General features: G+C 40.3%; 1 protein-coding gene across 4 annotated transcripts in view; it reads right to left on the bottom strand.

The window, feature by feature from the left end:
- The window catches only part of osbpl8 (oxysterol binding protein-like 8), a 97499-nt gene that overhangs the window by 75663 nt on the left and 4428 nt on the right, over nucleotides 1-17408 (bottom strand). Inside the window, exon 1 of one of the 4 annotated variants that reach the window (XM_084345116.1) lies at nucleotides 6490-6509. The exons of the other annotated variants lie outside the window; for them this stretch is intronic. The gene's annotated coding sequence lies outside the window, so the exon portion shown is untranslated. Of the gene's footprint in view, nucleotides 1-6489; nucleotides 6510-17408 lie in introns of those variants that run through there. 4 annotated transcript variants of the gene reach the window in all.

Here is a 17408-nt window from a genome sequence, read left to right as displayed (position 1 = left end):
GTGTTGCTGCAATGACAACTGAACTTCCCTCTGGGATACATAAACTTAGTGATCTTTGAGTTCGCTGTTTATCACTGACTTACATTTTCAGTATTTAGTTCACACTCTCTTCCACATTCTGTCAGTGCAACACAATGCATGCTTTGGCTTCTGGTGCAGCTTATTTTGAGGATGACTAAATACACATTAGCTCTGAGGCCGCTGTCTATTTGCAGCTGCCTTTATATGATATGGCAAGGATCTTCACATTTTTGTTTTTGAGTGAAAGATCCCAACAACAATTGGATGGATCGCCATTAAAATTTAGTACATTAATTAATATTTTCCACAGGATTCCTCCAGCATCACCAGCAGGTTGATGTGCTACAACATTTTGACTATGGGCTTAACATTGCATTATTACATTTTTATCAATCATAAAAATATCAGACCAAGGAATCTGACGAATCAGTGATGTCAGTCCGATATCCGATGAGTTAACTATGTCAGTGTCTGCACCTGAAACCGATACTGGACAGATTGGTCCCAACTAGCCAACTAAAATTTTACCTGCTTCGCATCTTGACATTAGCATTTGGCTCAAAGCATTGTTCGTTGCTCAATCTTGTTCTTTTGTTGTCTAATTATTACTGCATATAAAATTAATTCCTATTTGTTTTTTTTTTCTATTTCCATGCCAAACTCTGACTATGACTGATCCGATTATGACCTAACTAGTGACATAATCAATCTACAAGCCATTGACAGGCAATCCACTCTGCTGTGGTTCTGTTGTCTTCACTTTCACCCACACTTTAGTGACACTCTGCCCTTTCACACAAGCTGGCTGGCACATAACAATCTGTTTCAGTCGTACCACAGCAGTCTGCTAGCTAGGAGCTATGGATCATTGCCAAAGATAGAGGGCAAGCGCACAGGGAATCCTAAATTTGTGGCTTGGCCGTGGCCCCAAAGCAAAGCTGGAAACACTGGCTGAGGGGTTTCTCCACAGAGCCAACAGACAGGAGGGAAACCTGGGGAAATAACATACAGATTTTCTGATTTATACTCCAGTTTAAGAGCATCAGTATATGGTATGTGAATATGCATCACTTGCCACATGATTGGATTTACACATTAGCAGATGGAATGATCACACAATGCCAAGAAGGTCAGAGTGTCAGCAGTTTAACAATGTTCATTGCATCATGAGCTGTATTAGCTATCATTCAATTTTTTTCACAACCAACCAATATCAACTTTGTTCCAAAAGTCACTGTCTAACAGATTTACAGTTTCAATGTTTGGCATGCTGATATATTTACTTTTACAAATGGTCTTCCCCCTTGAACAAGATCTCAGTCTTGTTAAATATGTGACAAAGCCAGTGTTATAACAAATCATTTAACCTTTTTTAAAGCCATGTGGGTTAAGTGGTCGATTTTATGAGATGACACCATAATAAGTGATGCAAAAAGGTTTATGTAAAGAATGATGATACAAAATCCATCCATTCATCCGCTTATCCGTGGTCGGCTCACGGTGGCAGCAGGCTCAGTAGCCTCCCCAGCAACACTTTCCAGCTCCTCCTGGGGGATCCCGTGGTGTTCCCAGACCAGAGGAGATATGTAATCTCTCCAGCGAGTTCTGGATCTGACCCGGGGTCTCCTCCCAGTTGGACGTGCCTGGAAAAACCTCCAAAGGGAGGCGCAATGATGATCCCATAGAACTTACAATTATGGTCTAATTATGGTAACATTTGGATTTGAATTAGGACTGGACAACATGAACTGTAGTCTGTCAAATACTATGAATATCACAAATTACAAATCATATGAACTAAATTTTAGCAAAGCAGGATGTTTGACTAAAAACATAGGCTACATTCTGGAAAATGCTATGTTTGAAAATAATGAGAGCAGACCAGAAAATATTTGTTTGGACAGCTTATCACTATTGTTTGAGTGTGCAGCAGTGAAATACTTTGATTTTGATTGTTTTTAGATTAACAGTAGAGCTCAGCTCAAGGGTAGACAAGGACAGCAATCATTTCAGGATCCTAAGCTGATTGTAGTGATGTTACTGTCTGTTCTCGACAGGCGAGGCAGCTCTCTGACAGCCCCAGAAGCCAATCTATAGAGGCCTATCACTGCTGTCATCGCTGAGTGTTTGGGAAATGATTACCCTTGGTTAAGTGAGACATACGGTGTTCTACCATGCTACCGTAGATGAATGATAACAGTCAGGGATGAGACGACAACAATGTCACATGTTGGTCCCTGATATTTTCCCCACATCAGTAATAGAAATCAAATAGCAAACCACAGCACAGACATTTGTCATTTCTGTGTTTTTGTCTGAGGATTCAATCTCTCCTTCATCACCACTCCTCGCAGCGACAACCAGCCGCTCTGATAATTCAGAACAAGGCCACTGCTGCCTCCACTCTACTAAGTGATGATGAAGCTTTTAGGATAATCTCCAGCAAGAATCTCTCACAGCAAAAGCTGCCTTTTCAAGATTTTCAAAAGGAAAAGGTGTGCTGCTGTGGAGTTGTTTTTATTTTGTTTTTTTTATAAATTATTTGATGATCTGGTGAGGACTAGGAGCACAGAGTTCCATTCAAATCAGCAAAATGCAAGTAAAATATATGTTGTTTGCAAATTACTTGCTGACTTTCTGCTTCTATGACACCTGTGCTGGCTCCACAGATGCCAGATACTTAAGCCTCAGGCTATTAAGATGCTGGGGCGTGAACTTGACCACCTATGGGAAGAAGGGCAGGACTAGCCTAACCCTGCATCAAGGTGAATGGCAGATTGCTAGACAAAAGTCTCCAGCCATGATAGCTGCTCTGCAACACTGTGCAGGGACACAGAGTTCCTTGGGCTAAATACTGACGTCAGTATGCTAACATGCTCTCAGTGACAATGCGCCGCATCACCTCCTATTAATTTAACATAATTCAGCACGCTGCTACTGACGGTCAATCATACTGTATATGTACAGGCGCACATTCAAGGTACCTGATGTTCACCAGTACCTGTAACAACAAGTCCCCCATCTACAGCTCTTTACATTTTCTTTAATACATGGCTTTATTCAGTCTTAATCCCCATCTAGACAAGTGCAGCTTTGATGTAAGTCACTCGAAGAATTAGGTATTATTACGTTGGAACCCGGCCAATAGACATACCATTAAGGCTTCCATCTGGTGCTTTCTATCCCCTATAGTACTATAGTTACTGCACCATCATCATTTCAATACTTTTCATTTACACTCATTCACACACATAAATACAGACATGTAGAGCTCTGAAATCTACTAAGCATCAGTTTTTAAAGATTAAATAGCCCAAGTGGGCTAGAAATAGTTTCCTGTGGAGACATACTGTATTAACCATGAGGCTACACTAGAAATGTCAGTCTGTCAGGAATGAAAGGCTGCTGGTCAAACTATGTTTTCAAAAATGCTCTCTATGGAAATTAAAACAACAGGATAAAGAGAAGTAATTCAAGTCGCTTGGTCCGCTGTAATCTTCTGCCTGTCCCAGTTTGGTACCATGCTCAGGGGGGAGACATCTTTAAACAGAATTAATCCATGTAGGTCAGGGAGTGAGGAATATTAATCAACCATGTAAGCAGAGGCAGAGGATTGCCTTGCTGGACCGCAGAGAATCCAGCACAGTTTCACCAGAACAAGAGTCACTTTTTTTTTTATCCTTCTGACAAAGATAGAAATGTATAAATATTCGTGAAATCTGATACTGTACATGTAGGAGGCTAAAAAAACAGACTTTGAATGTTAAGGGACAAAGCAGGACAGAACAGTAAGATATTCTATGGCTCAGAAAAATGACAGACTTGCAGACTCTTACAGCACTGCTCAATTAAATATTATCTGGCAGCCATTCCTGTCGCACAGATTTAATCTGATTTCCAAACAGATCCTGTTTTTATAAACACAAGATGGCTCTACGTAATTTTTGTCCCCTCCACAATAAAGTATCTGGGAGCTTCCTTAAGGTTTGGCTAAAGAGTGGATGTGAATTTTACTAAGTATAAAATGATATAAAAACAGTCCAACGTTGACTCACCCAGAATGGAAGTCTGGCTTGTGTTATGCCAAATTTGACCAGAAATAACAAACGTGGAAAATTGTCTTCAGGTTATTTCCCTACTTTCCATAAATGTACTCTTGGCCCCGCTCCCTCCCAAGAGAGAGACAGTGTGTGCCTTCCAAAACGTGACTTGCAGCATACCGGTTTGAGCTGAATGGCCATGGTCTCTAATTCATTTATTTTAGAAGCCAAAGCCAATCAGGATTTGTTTGGAGAGGGACATTTTGCTGTTGAAAAAAGGAAATTATCACTGCTTTCTGATGTATAAACTATGTAAAGAAGACATTTCTCTAAATAATCTTAAAGAGATGTGGGCATTTTTGGACTGCAAATTCTTGTTACTCATCCACACGCATATATACCAACACCAACATTTCTGCAATAGTCTAATATAGTGTATATCAGTCAAGCCAATTTATCAGTATAACTCTGGGGAAAAGCACTGCCTTTGCAACACTTAGATGCAAAATTAGATGTTTGCTGCAAAGGTTCCTAACAGGCAGCAGTTTAAAAGGATAAGGCCAGTGTTATAGATTTTTCTTATCATCAGAAAAAAAAAAAAAGATCAAACCCAACAACATGGTAGTCTGTCTCTCAATATTTTCCAACTCGCTCAGCAAGTTTAGCCATCAGCCCCAGGCCCAATGGTTCCTACTGAATAAAAACAACCCACAAACATATCATTTCATTTATTTATTTATTTTTTCAAAAAGGCTAAATAATTTAATAATTTCAACAGTTTGGCACTGCAACAAGTGTTATCAAAAAGCATTTCTTGGAGACGTATACATATTTGGAGCTCTACTGATTATTTGTGGCAGCAGGGCGGTGTGTGCAAGACTGAGTCAAAATAGACTCCAGTGTGTGTGTTCATTGTAAGGAATGGTGGAAATAACAGGCTTCACACTCAATACTTGTTAGTAGAACACATTGTTTTGGTCTTTTCATGAAATTTGTTGACAATAGCAGAACTATAGAATATCACCAGATGTGTCTTTTAACATGTTTATAATGTGTTCCTACCAGATATTTATCGGTTTATACTTCACTTTAGTACAGCTCATCCTCAGTAACAGCTTATATGACCACATCAGCTGCTACACCTCTGGCAAAGGTTTGACAGAAATTCAATGTCATATCGTTTCATGTGCCACATGCAGTCCATTAAGGCCAGTTTAGATGTCCTTGCCACTCCACAACATAAAGTGCAGCAGCACAGCCACATGGAGTACTGCTCAACTTGAGACAAGATGATGTAAATAAACCTGATTCAGACTTATATAATGTGTTAGTTTTGCTTCCTGATGTTGAAACAGTGCTCCTGAGAATCCCTCATGTTATTATAGGGAACCAGAACAAGTGTCACCTTGCAAAATTTTACCTGTATTACTTTTGAAATGCAACAAGATGACTCAGCGCTCACTAACATCCATTTATCTGATCCATCAGAGCGACAAGTGGATGGGAATGCTGATGAGGATGAGAAGAGGGATGAGAAGGTCTGAACTCCTGTGGTGTCAAGGAGACTGTGGTGACCTCAGAGTGTTCAATCCCCTTATAGGAGAAACACTGCGGCTGCTTGGCTATTTAACTGGCTGTTAGCTCGCAGAGGACAGCAGAGAACCAGCTCTGCCACAGAGACAGAGAGGAAAATCACAGAGAGAGCCACAGCTCCACTACAGTGAAAACGTGTGTGACGCATGCAGCCCAAGCTGAATAATATGTGTGTGTGTGTGTGTGTGTGTGTTTATGAGTGTGTGTGTGTGATACCTCTTGCATAACAGAAAAGAGAGAAAAGATGTGAGGCTGACATGCCTGTACATTTAGCCTAAAGATCTATCATATATTACGTTTTATGGGATTAGCGGACATGATGAGAAAGGGACGAGTGCAAAGGTCACGATGGCAGACAATATTCCTGTGCCCTGAGAATGACCTTTTAATAAAAGCATACGGGGAAAAAAGAGAGTGCTGGAAGACGGGATCATAGCCATCATCTCTACATGATCAGTGTTGTCAGAAGCTGGACAAATGTGAATCACCTCCTTGTCTCAGTCTGGGATTTCTACAGCTATCTGCAGTCTGACACCACCAGACACATTTTGACTAGCTCGCCGGGCATCAGGACACATCATCAAGCTGGAGTGTGATGTGGCCCCAACGTATTAGCATCTGTTTGAATCTTCCTACACACAAAAACTGCGTGATAACACCCAAAAGAAGCCTAAAGACTGAGATTATTCAAAACACAGGAACACACACAGACTACATTTGTCCACATCAAGCGCGGGTACATTTAAAACACACAAACACAGAATCCTGAAGGCGACCGGACCGATGCAGCATGCACATGTGGAAGAGAGCGCAGGGAGGTGAATGAAGGACCTACCTCATGCAGCTCGGGTAGCAAAAAGCATGATTACATTCACAACACAGCCTCTGAGAGAGGACGAGAGAGAGAGAGAGAGGGAGGGAGAGAGACATAGAGATGACATCACCATATTTTTCTTCCTCCTCCTCTGAAATGTAGGCTAGTGCTGCAGGGCTGCCGGTGTCGGCAGCGGAGCAGCAGTGAGAGCTCCCTCTGTGAGTGTGTGCGATGACAGTGGAGTAAGCTTTACATAGAAGCATTCTCTGCTGGATGTGACCTCAATGTATTCAAGTCTGCAACTCCGCCAGAGCCCTCTCACACACACACACACACACTCACATAATTTCTCTCAGAAAAATCTTCTTGCTTACATCGTGGCGAACCATTTCAAAGTATTTAACAATTTTATGAAACATACAATATAATGTTAGGTAAGCCTGTGCAATATGGCCTTTAAAAAAAATCAAGATATTTTTAGGAAGTGGTGCTCCATCACATGCTACTACTATTGTCAAAAATAACATTTTCATTTTAATATAATATTATATGATTCCAATTATTTGAAAATGTTTTAATACTTATTACTGCAGTATTGATAAACAGGTACCAGTTGCATTTTCTCGCTGCCCCCTCTCTCCAAAAGCAGGATGACAACCACATTATTTTTAAAGGCCTGATTTAAAGAGAATATTTAAGACTAGTACAATACAAGTATGATATTTAGTGTTCACTCATTCTGCTGTTCTCTGCTTCTAGCCAATAGAAGAAAAGGCATACCTCTTTGTGATGTTACAGCCTTAATATCTTTATCTTTTAATAAAAATATAAAAATTGTATGTCCTCAGTGTTGTTTCAATTTTTTCCTGTGGTACTGAAAATGGTAGTGAATTTTGATATTTTTCAAAGTATTAAATCAAAGTTAGAAATGTTAGTATTGTGACAACGCTAAGTTACCAAGAGTAACTGTGAACACAAGGCAAATAATACTAGCATTTTGAAGCTCATGTTACTTCCAACTGGCTCCTTTTCTTCACTAGATCCATTTGTCCATTTATTTAGAGGGACATGAACCCACACAGTGCTATTGAAAAAAAGAAGAATGACACTGACCCAAGACTTTAGGTCAACAATACTCACTCAGCAACCTTTTAGTGAAAAAAGAATCCTCCGTAGGGACTAGCTTAAATGATATCCAGCGTATCACTGCCTGTGTTTACAGCTGGTTGTGTAGCATTAGAGATCATGTTGAAGGGATTTTCTGATTCAGTATTAGAAATTAAAATGAAAGAATTGTGAGTGCTGACCATGTCTGCTGACCTATTTCCTGGGGGGAAACCCAGAACTTAGATGCTATTTTAACCTTTAAAAGGGCATCTAGCTTGTGACCTGCCTGAAAGTCCCTTTAACAAAGCAACACCACTTTGGTACAATGGGAATCACCAAACACAAGGACTTGGCTTTCAATCTTTTAAATTGCTTCTCTCCTTTGTGTTCATTTTACTATATATGGCTTTTATGAGTTCTGTGCTATTGGTATCCTACTAACTTTTGAGTTTTTATGTATCTGTGATGGGAGTTTTTATAGTGCGCAATTAGCCTTTTGGGGTGCTTAATGACTTATTTTACTAAACAGAAAGAAAGTCTTAGCTTGTCCTGACTTTGTTCGGAATAGACGTAAACAGGAGAGCTCATTAATTATTCATATGGGACATTCATTCCTCCACAAAAAAATATAATTTTTAGATCAGTCTATATTATTTCCAAAATGATGATAAATGTCCAGTGAAATTCACCAGAGCCCGCTGTGAAGTCTTCAAATTTCCTGGTTAAATGGATTCAGGTTTACTGAGCCACCATAAGACCTCTGATCACAGACACACAGTTCATAATATCTTGTATCTCATAACATCAAAATGAATCCTCCCTATCTTTTCCCCTATGTCCTATTTCAACACCAACCTGCCATATTATTGTGGTGAATCACTATGGACACATGATGTTATCAGGCACTGACGCCTATACTGTGCCCCAGTGGATGCTTCTAGTGCTGCAAATTATAATTTTATGGCACAAAGTGCAGTAGTTTGCATACATGCTTATGAAGTAGGACAGCATAAGAGGTGCTACTTTTGGAAGAGTGGACATGAGGAAACATAACCTCGCATTTGCAAGCAGTCTGTTCACTTGTCTCTGTGATTTAAGTACGGTATGTTTGTTTGTGTGTATCACATGCAGGAGGTATGTGTTTCTGTATTGAAAAGTGTTGTATGGTGTATTGGTTCAGCTGCAAGGGAAACATGCTGCTGACAAAAGCACCAAGCTGTGAGTGTTGGGAAGACTAGGCAGGTCAGAGCTGAAGGTGGTGTGTCTGAAATACCAGGAAAAGACGGAATTCAGATGGTAAGGCTGATCAAATTAACAAGAAATTTGAAATTTTTCTTTTTTCCTTTTTTTTTTAAGCAAACCACGCCCTTCACCCTTCCTGACCACTGTCACCATGTGGCATAGATGCTCCATCACTTTTAAAAAATAATTTTCATGATTAAGTCAGAGCACCTCCATGGCCTAAACATGTTGTCCCTTTACTGGTTTGTGTGTTGTTCCCCTGAAGGGACAAACATATACTTTTGACAAGAGCTTGACGCTACAAAATGCCATCGATTCAAAAATCCATGGAACTATATTTCTGAGCAAAATAACATTCTGTAAATTCCCCAAACATAACATCTTGTCTGGAAAATCAATCAAATTGCCATTTTGAAACTCACCGTCAAAACTCCCTAATATTCCAAACATCCTCTCACTGATGGGAAAGACATCTTCTAAATATAATCTGCTCAATGGAAAGAAAAGAACATTCTCTCTCACTCTCTCCCATTATCCCTCCACAGATACATGCATCATATTTAACTGAATTACACAGTTGTATGGAGCTTGAAGACGCTGGTGGACTGGCCTTTCCATTTGCCTGTGGCTGTAGAGCAGGGTGAAGCAACTCGGCTCATCTAAGACAGCAAAGAATTATCAGAAAACGCACATACCTATCAGCCACATATATCCCCATCTCTTGACATAAATGCAGGACTAACTGTTGTGAACATTGCTTACTTAAAAAAGTACTATACTTTTAACAGAAAACTTGCTTGATTACTGAATCAGCTTGTAAATTTACTCGCTGCCAACACCCATTTGTCAACCAGTACTCTATCTTGGAATTAACACACAAATTTGCAATGCAATTGTACATGGCTTAAAAACCAAGTAACCAGCTTAAAAGCCTGGCCAAACCAGCATGTAAAATGGTGAGATTTTAGAGGGAGTTCAATTAGATCCAGTGGAATCGCTATAAACAGAATAGTGGATAGGAAATAAGAGAGAGTCCCCAGGAGCTATTGTGTCTGACTAGCGTTAGCGTTCAGCTACAGCAGTTCACCAACTAGCCCTGTGGGTATAGTCAGAACTAGGGATAGACCTGTTATAAGCATGGCCAATTATCAGATCCAATATTTAACATTTGAATCAGTGTTTTGTTTTGTTTTTTGTTTGTTTGCTTTCTGCCGATTTGTTGATAAAATCAATTTAAATTTAAATTTGTACTACTTTTTATGTACTTTGACCTTGATGCGGCTTCCTCTCTCAGTCTGTAGTCTCTGGGGTCTCACTCAATAGCCCACCAACAACACTATTTGATTGGCTTCATGTTACAAGTAATATCCTATCAATATAGTGGAGTAAAAAGTACATACTTGCCTCCAAATGTAGTGTATTTTTGAGGTACAATTTTGAGGTGCTTGAGTAGTTCAAACAATACAGTTCTTGATTAAACTAAGTCTTCCATTTTTACAGCAACAATATATATAAGTATATCAGCCTTCTTGATCACTAATGATTGATACTGGTATCAAAAAAATCAGTAAAGTAATCAATAAAATCAGTCTATCCCAAGGCACTAAGTCACCAAGCTTCAAGAACCAAATATTCCATCTGAACTATCCTCCTTAGCGCTTTCCTAGATCAAATGCAAATGAGCTTTTGAATGAGAGATTGTGGGAGCTTGTCTGACCTTGCTGAATGGTGCTAAAAGTCATGACCACATGAGGAGATTACACCATTGCAATGAAAAGTCATCTTCAAGGGGATTAGTGAGAATGAAGCCAGTGACAAAGACCAAACACTTGTAATGTGGAGTCAGTTTTGCAGTAAGCGTGACCGCTCAGTGCATTCTGTTAGAGTTTAAAGTGAGATGGAGGGCAGGGTATAGCCAAAGGCTTAATTCTCCAACAATACTTCAAAGTTAAAAATCTCATTGTTGAAGAAAGAGGCATTCTTTTCCACAAATAACAGCAATTATATACCCAATCCTTGCCCAGAGTCTCAGTAAAACCTGCCTAACCTGAACAGAAGGTGCAGATACGGCCCCTTACAGATAGCTTATCTAAGCAGTGATAAGGCTAAAGGAATTTTTAGAAAACAATGAGATGTTGATAAGAACAGCACAAAAGTGAAATAAGAGAGATAAAAATAAAACTTATCTCAAACACCTCATCTCAAAAAGAAAGTTCTTCTTTAAATCATGTTCAGCCAATAGATCGAGGAAGTCTTTGATGGAGATAAAGATGCAGAAACTTTCAATTTGATTAACTTCTGTTGTTAAGGTCTCTTTTCATTGGTTTTGCTAGCACTTCAGGGGAATAACTAATATTATACTGCCACTGACACTGAGCCTTGCATTACAACTGCTTGTAACACTGGAACTAAATGCCTGCTAGTCATTCAGCTTCCCACTTTGCTGGTCAGTCGTGATTGGCCCAAATAACCTTAATGTGTTACTTAGAAAGCTCTGCAAGTTGAGAGATGTGACACCCGAGTGGAAAATCTGAGTGAATAATGCAAGGGACATAAGTACGTGAGTTTGCGTCACAAACACTGTCCCTTTCCCCCCCGGCCGCAGCTTAGGCCAAAGGGATTATTACAGCCGGACCTGAGGTGATTTTTGGAGACGGTACAGAAGAGATGCACAGCACACTGTGCCTGAAATAAATACCTGTCAAAAGCTAAAAGCTGGTGCAGGTTTGTTGACCATAACAGGGGGTGCTAACTTTCTGACGTGATATGAAATTGTATCCATGCTGAACACAGAGCGCTCTCTGTGAACAAGAGCTCAGCATAACAAAGCATCAACATCCCTCTGTATCAAACAGGCTCATCAAATACAATGAACTGTACATCCCTCAAAGTGCTGCAGCTGTGCACAGGACTCTGGAGTCTGAATGAGTGAATTAGGACACTAGAAAGCAGAGGATGTAAAAACACTTGTTAACTCCTTCAGCTTCGCAACAAAGCCCGATATGTTTGTCATGCAAATAGTCAGAAATTCAGTCATTTAAGAGCGACTCATTTACTGTTAATATTTGTGAGTATTACTTTGTTACAATGATTGACATAGTAATTATCATGCATAAGAATTACTGTTTCTATCTCAGTTCATCATACACACACCCCTCCGCAGCACCGAGGCATCCACCCCATGTCTACTCAACTTTAACGTGGGAATAGACAATGCCCCTAAAAGAGGAGCCGCCACCATTCTCCCTTGATTCACCCCAGTGTTATAAGCAAGCAGAACTGCAATGATTAGTTGATTAATCGATTCTTTTCTTTGTCATTTCTGATTGTAAATGAAGAGTCCAAGAGTTCTGGACTGTTGGTTGGACAAAAGGAGCTATTTGAAGACGTCACTTTGGGTTCTTGGAAAATGTGACGAGCATTTTTCACATCAAGTAGTCGTGACAATAATCTGCAGATTAATCGATAATGAAAAAGATAGTTAGTTGCAGCTCTATATGCAATCAGCTGATAACAGGTGTTTTGGGGAGACTGGTCATGGATATCATCTTTTGCAGTTGCCGTTGTCTGACATGCATAGCAGTTGCACCGTGTTTTAAAGGTTAACATGTACCTGTCAAATGTAGCATCAGAAATACAGGGGACAGCACTACCAATAACTGACTCTCATTGTACTTTATGCTGTAGCTTTCTTTGGCTGTAGCAACTAGAAAGTTAAATTCAGATGGAGTAAGGTTGTATTTTCTGTTTAGTAAGGAAAATAGATGTAAAACATTTACTTTCTTGACATTTTGTGAATTTATTTTGTTGATTTGTTACACTAATAGCTAAGAGAGCTTGTGAACCACTCGCATACATCTCCCAGCTGCTTCTACAGGGACTATCAAACTATCGCCTCTTGCGGTACAAAGTGGTGTTACAGACCGGATGGGCCGGGGCTAGGTTAGCATGCTTACTTCAGTAGATCTGTCTGCAACACAATACATAGACATCTTTGACATAACGTCAACACTGTTGTTTCTTCACATTTCGTTGATAATGTGAGTTCATTTTTTGAATGTTTGAAAAGTTCTGTCCATTTTGTGCACATTGTAACTTAAAAATAGAAAGACAAAGAAAAGCTGTGAAAATGGGGATGTAACAACCAACTGGGAATGTAACAAAAACATCAAGAGTACTGAGAACCAGCAACTTGTTAATTCACCAGAATATCCAGTCTAACATTTCTGATCAAAGATCCCTTTGAGGTACTTTTTCTTTTTGTTTACTACACTTTGTTCCTGCCTGAAAATATTTACAGCCACTACACCTAAAAACACCTTCAAAACTCACTGCCCAGGGTGCATTAGGTACAGTAATGGAGCAAAGGAAAATGCTGTGTCTTTGTTTCCATCGTGTTCAAAGGACCCAAGGACATTTTTTGCTGATCCTTTCAATAAGCTGCAACAGTGGAGTGTTGTCAACTCAACTCTGCTTTAATGTCTCACGATAGACATTGTGCACTGGTAATCATTTGCACCACATACCAATGTTTAATCCAGGATGTTTGTTTGTTTCTTTGTCTCCTCTTGTAGGTATTCTGTGGTGCAGCTGAATGCTCGCTTTACAATCATAGGTGTGGTCAGAGGCTACACCCACAGTTCCAGCCATGCTTTCATGAGTCATCTCATTAGCTCAGATACAATGTTTTGTTGATGTGGACTGGAAGTGGTGTCTTCGGCATGTCTGGTGGCTGTGATGTCACTCATGCAGCAAAGCAAGATTCCTCTGGGAGGGTAAGGCCAGATTCATATTACCAAAGAGGAAATCTCAGGTCATGATTATTAAACCAAAGGGCAAAGGAACAATTTTTTCATTGTTTTCAATGGATAGAGTAAATCATTATTGTTATTACTTTACATTACGTTGTAATATTGTGGAAAAAATGAGACTTTTTGGAATTCTACTCTGTAGGTAAAAATAGAGATGTACAGTCCAATCAGTCAGTAAGTCAGTAAGTTCAGCACTTACCAATGACCTTGACTTGGGTAAAAAAGTCTGAGGTCAAGGAGGAGGGGGATGCCAAGTTAGGAAATCAATATTGGGTCTGTGTACATTGTAATGAGGGTCCGAAATTAACACCCGCCAAGCACCAATGGCGGGTAAATTTTCTGTTTGGCGAGTAAATCGCGGAGGTTATCCGCCACTCTGGCGGGTAAATGTTTGTACCACAATAGTACATTAAACTAAGAGTCTACTGCGTTTTGGGACGCACACACATACACAAACACACACAAAAACTGTGTGAAAGTCTCAGATGCTGCGAGGGATGAAATTTCCCTCCGCCTCTGATGCGCCTCCGGAGGTGGTATCAGAGGCGCATTATTGGCGAACCGAACCAGTATGAACGGAGCCGGCGGCGCAGAGCGAGGGTGTGTCGATCTGATGGTGTTCACTGTCTGATAACTAAACAGGTCCATCACTCAGCAAAATATAGCCTAGAGAATTGTCCCACAAAGCAACGTTACAGGACCAAACAACCGTAAGGTAGCTAGTAACTGGTCGTGTCTTTGGCAACTTATATGAGGAAAAATACTGCAGTTATTAGTGGAGAAGTGTCTGTCCTACTTACTCTTCATCACATTTCTGCCCGAAAAACAGCGTCTGTCCCCGGCAAAAACTCACCAACTGTTTGTCGCGGTGACGGTCAGACCTCCCGACCGAGACTTCAGTGAACTTTCCCCCATAAACAGCCTCCCTCCCCGCGAGTGAGAGAGTCAGACCGCGTCCTGTTCATTGATGGTGATTATGTAGTTTTGTAATTTAGAGCGAAAAACGTAACTTTGTCACTTTCCAGGATGTTTGGTGGGTCAGGATCTCAATCACTACACATTATAACAGCATCCATATGATTATAAACAGTCAGTGTGTACATGTTTAGATTAACAGCCGGACACAGGGGGAAACACACTGAAAAAAAAACACACCTCATCACCATGACGCGTACCGTCACGCATCCTTTGGAGCCGCAGCGCCGGCTTGCTGTGTGAATTACACTCTGGTTCACGTTTTACTCCGGAGCTGCTTGGCTCTGTGTGAACAACCAGCGGCGGAGAATTGGAGAACCGCCACTGCGGCGATAACTCTGACTCTGTGTGAAAAGGCCTCGGCTCTGGTGATGAGCTGTTCGGTGTGTCGCCAGTATACCAAAGAAAAAAAACGAGAAATAGAACAATTGAAAGATAGATTTTCTTGCTGTAACTCCTGTTGATAGCAAATACATACATTCATCAATATATTAAAAAGAATTACGCTTCAATTTTGCTCTGGCCTCTTCTTTAAGTTTGTATTCAACATAGGCTTATACTTTATCTCAATGAAATGTATGGAAATGAATGTTTATGTAACACAAAAAGGCAATTTATTATTTTGGCCGGTAAAAAATATGCTTGGCCGGTGGATTTTTCCATCTACCAGTCCACTTGGCTGGTGAGTCAAAAAGTTAATCTGGACCCTGATTGTAATGTAGCTGCTCTGTAGGATGGGTAATACTCTTAACTACTCTGTATACACATTTGAGGTGATAGATGAGTAAGGCCATTTTTAGGAAGTCATCTAAATGTTTTCCAATTAAAACTGGGACTCACTGCTAATCTGCTTTGAGTTTCTAACAAAATCCACAAGCCAGCTATTATGTAATGGTTCAACTGACTCAGTATATCAAAGCTTTCGTCCTTGAATCTCTACATTCATGATGACACACATCTGACATGATTTAATTCTCAATTTGTCACCCAGTGAGGTTCAAGTTTCATGGTTAATTCAATTGTCCGTTTTACTTCAGTGGGTTGCACAACAAAATGCAAGTTGTAGTCCCGATATCACTGATGCTTTGTAGATGGGTGCCAGTGATGTTCTGGGAGGTTTTAATCACACTTCCTGTGAGCCTTCCGGTCCTGGGCCATGCACAAACAATGCCTGTTTGTGATGTTTCCTTAAGACATAGAGTCTTTTCTGAAACATACAAAACTAGAGAAATGATGCTTTAAATCTACAGTCCATGGGATTCTCAGCAAATGCTGCATCTAAACCTGAGGATGCACTTAAATATAGGTCCAACATCAGTATCGGACGATATTTGCCATGTTGACTGCTATCGCTCTATCAGCACATATGATAACATTCACAGATTGCAGTGGTGGATGTTTATCTGATGCGTCACATCAATTTTGCACAGGCACGCTCTACTGCTAGAGTGTGCTACTGGCTTATGCCATCCCTGCCAGTAAGGCCTTTGTAGGAAAATACTGAAAAATTCTTAATTGAGTGGGTACTTGTATAGCTGCCTAGAAATGCTTTTGAAGTGGCACCTTAAAAAAAAAACTAATTATTTTTCATGTGAAACAAGGTTATATTAGAGGTCGTTTTATAAATTTGTACTAATTTGTGCTCTTTCAAAGATGGTAAACTGAAGGGCTGAATGACTCTAAAAAAGTTCAGTTATTCTTTTATAATTAGTTCAGTTATTTTTCCCTAACAATAAAGGTCAAATAAATAACTAAAATAAAATAAACAACAACAAAAAGACATCAGTATTAGCACCAGCTATTTGCCAAAACACTGTTTTAAACATTGGCATTGGCCCTGAATTTCACATTCAGTGCATTCCTACGAAAGCAGTTTCTTTGCAACTTTGAAACCAACAGAATTTCCTGTAATATTGGAGGAAGCTGCAGTTCAGGTGGGCAGTAATAAGGTTCCCCCGTCTCTGAAGCTATGCTCTGGGGGCCTGACGAGGGTGGACACTGAAGTTAATGGCCTGGGACATTCATAAAGGGCTTCACACGCCCACATTCCCTTTATCAAATAACAAATCCTGCTCAGCAGTGGACCTGGCACAAGGCTGACACAAGAAACACACTTAACTACAACTAAAGCTTTTATCCCTGGAGACAGGTGCAAATTAAAGGCGTGTTTGTTCAGTTTTGTTTGATGTATGGCAGCCAAGGGGAGTCGAGCTTCTCGGAATAATGAAGGCTGAGGCAATGAAATGAAAGGTACACAATAAACTGATTTCATTGGAATAAAAGCAGCTGTTTTCATTGGTAAGCCTCAGCTAACGCTCTTGTGGATGGTAATAAAGGCTGTTGGACTAAGCGGCCTGAAATGTAACCTGATTTGTGTGCTGCTGTTGGATAAATCCACACTGACAAGAAGTGAGAGGCAACTATCTCACATCGAGCACATCTGGCATTTGTCAGAGCGAATGCATCCAATCAGCCAAACCACAGCCAGTGGCCTCAGTGTCCCAGCTGGGAAGATTATGCCGCGCTGATGCTCTGGCCTTGGCATTTCAATAACTTCATGAGCAGCACAGCATTTGTTATAGCTCCTAATGGTGTTAGAGTCTGGAGGCAGACACAGGCGAGGCTGCTGTGGGACTTGCTGACAGGTGAATATTTGCTCAGTGAGGGACTCGAGATGAAGGGGCTGTTTTATTGTTTCATAATGTGGCTGCTGTGAAGCCCTTTAACGACTGTAACTGTGATTAAGGACTAAACGCATACTTTACTACACAAGGCTTATAGCTCTACTGGTATCAGCTGAGATAA

The sequence above is a fragment of the Pagrus pagrus genome (assembly GCF_965226575.1).
Source record: "Pagrus pagrus genome assembly, chromosome: 23".
NCBI classification, from domain to species: Eukaryota; Metazoa; Chordata; class Actinopteri; order Spariformes; family Sparidae; genus Pagrus; species Pagrus pagrus.
Note: the sequence above shows the minus strand (reverse complement) of the source record. Positions and strands in the feature narration are given on the sequence as shown.